The sequence below is a fragment of the Electrophorus electricus genome, chromosome 2 (genome assembly GCF_041902795.1).
Source record: "Electrophorus electricus isolate QZ-2024a chromosome 2, ASM4190279v1, whole genome shotgun sequence".
Classification (NCBI taxonomy): Eukaryota; Metazoa; Chordata; class Actinopteri; order Gymnotiformes; family Gymnotidae; genus Electrophorus; species Electrophorus electricus.
Genome location: NC_137498.1, coordinates 3,900,347 through 3,902,500, shown reverse-complemented (window position 1 = coordinate 3,902,500; position 2,154 = coordinate 3,900,347). Strand labels below are relative to the sequence as shown.

Sequence of the window (2,154 nt, the reverse complement as noted above, 5' to 3'; positions counted from 1 at the left end):
ATTGGGCTAGAGTCTGAGCAGGAAAGGGAGTGCCTGACTCTTCGAAAAAGACTAAATCGTCAGCTAATGACAAAACCTTTCCACAGATGAAACGTATGTAGTGCAGATGTAATACTTTGGTTAATGCTTTTACACACACACACACACACACACACACATACACACACACACACACACACACGTACATAAACAGTTTAACAAAATTAAACACCGTCCTGCCAGGTCTCGTGCGGACTTCTCTGTCCCTAACCCCCAAATCACCACACGCGACTCGTGACGTTTCCCCGACGTGTTTTTAGCCGCACGAGCGCCGTGTGGGTTGCCCTGCCCCACGCAGTCTTACTCAAACACCAAACCCCCGCGCGCGCAGGTCGAAACTTGCCCCGGACTCCGTTACCCCCCCCCCCCCCCCCCCCAACCCCCCATCGCGCGGAATGTCCGCGTTCAGACGTGCAAACGACACCAAAGGCAGAAGAAAATCCGTCTCGTTTGAACGTGCACTCACCGCGTCAGCCCAGCCACGGGCGCACGAGCCGCGGCGAGTCCCGCGGCGCGAGGACAGCGGGACACGTTGAGCGCGCACTCACCGTGCTGTTTTTCCTGCTTCCCCTCCTACATGCCGACTTTGCGTGGCGCTTCCAATATTCGGGTCGAATAAAAACGATTCCTTTGAATGGGGCGGGGGGGGGGGGCGGTGCGTGCACTCAAAACTCGACAATCCTTAAACACATTCCGGTCGCAAAACCTTCAGAAGGTTTGAATCTCCAGAGTCAAACTCCTCCTCGCTGCTCTCCGTAGCTTAGACCGCGCTTCCTTCGCGGATGGGGTGGGAATACACCCCCCCTAAAAAATAAAGCCCTCAGAATGCGCCCGGGGGTTTTCCAGACGAGGAAACGCACGCTATAACTTGATTCCAAGTTGTTGTTGTTGTTGTTGTTGTTGTTGTTTTTAAATTCCCCCCGCCCGGGTCGACGGAGCACGAGGGTACCCGAGTCCGTGCTCTCGCGCGTACGCTCCGTGGAGAGACACACGCGCAGAAGAAGGGCTCGCGGAGTCTGGCCCTGCCCTCTTGACATAAGGAGCGAGGAATTTCAGGAATGCGAGGCTAACGGAGAGGAGAGAGAGAAAGAGAAAGAGAGAGAGAGAAAGAAAGAGGCTCGCGGCGGAGGAGTCGTGACTGTGCCCTTAATGGGTTTTTTTTTGGGGATGGTGTGTGTGTGTGTGTGTGTGGGGGGGGGGGGGGGGGGGGGGGTCTTAAACAAAGTGACTAAACGCCGAACAAAGACAGCCTTGTGTATAACGTCTCGTCGCAGGAATAAAGCGGTGTGTGTGTGTGTGTGTAACTCTGCATAAGCCCCACGTTTTATGGTACCCTAAACTAAATTCACAAAACCTACACTAAGAACACGACGGAGCAGCCCAATGGTAAAAGTAATTTGCATATAATACACGTCGCACACCCCTCATAGTTCACGCCAGCGTTTTAAGCCACATTTTTCGTAATTTGCCAAAACGAAATAAGCGATAATATTCCGTTTCGGACTCGTGCCTCGGTGCCTCCGCTGCTCTGCGCAGCTCGGCCTGTGAAGTTGCGCGTCTGCACGGGAACGAACCGGCGAAGCCTCCCTTGCGCCATAACGCAGGAAAAACTTCAGTGGGTCGTTTTTAATCGTAAAACACTTCGAATCACAGCGAGGACTCGGGAGGGGATGTTTTTGCACCCGCGACCTGGAAGATCTGTGGCGTTTGGAAATGTTCCCACGCGCACACGCACTCTCTCTCGCGCGCGATCAACCCGAGAAACGGCTCGTGTTGGCCCCAAACGACCAGTTTGTTACAATGGCAGCCACAAGGGGGCGCTGCGCGCATACACATATACGTGCCCAAACGCGTCCTCGCCTTCTTGCAATAACCTGTTTTGAATACAACTTATTCTGATCTGTGAACAGTTTTATCACACGATACTCCACGGTCCATTTTTGTACTTTTATTTTCATTTTAGACAGCTAATGTAAAACCAGGATATATTACTATAATTAATTTCAAATCTTCTTAAAACCTTTTTAAAAATTATACAGTATTATTTAAAGCTTCGGTGACTGGCTATTGATTGTCAAATAGCCTTTATCTTAGTTATCCCAGTGCACAGGCCAA

The 2,154-nt window shown here is 51.6% G+C and overlaps 1 protein-coding gene across 2 annotated transcripts in view; it reads right to left on the bottom strand.

Moving 5' to 3' along the window:
• Nucleotides 1-1,104, bottom strand: part of LOC113590784 (tyrosine-protein phosphatase non-receptor type 14-like) — a 33,375-nt gene extending 32,271 nt beyond the window's left edge. Inside the window, exon 1 of one of the 2 annotated variants that reach the window (XM_081695442.1) lies at nucleotides 506-1,104. The gene's annotated coding sequence lies outside the window, so the exon portion shown is untranslated. The remainder of the gene's footprint in view (nucleotides 1-505) is intronic. The other variant, XM_035529162.2, reaches the window with a different exon arrangement.
• Nucleotides 1,105-2,154: the final 1,050 nt, after the last annotated feature.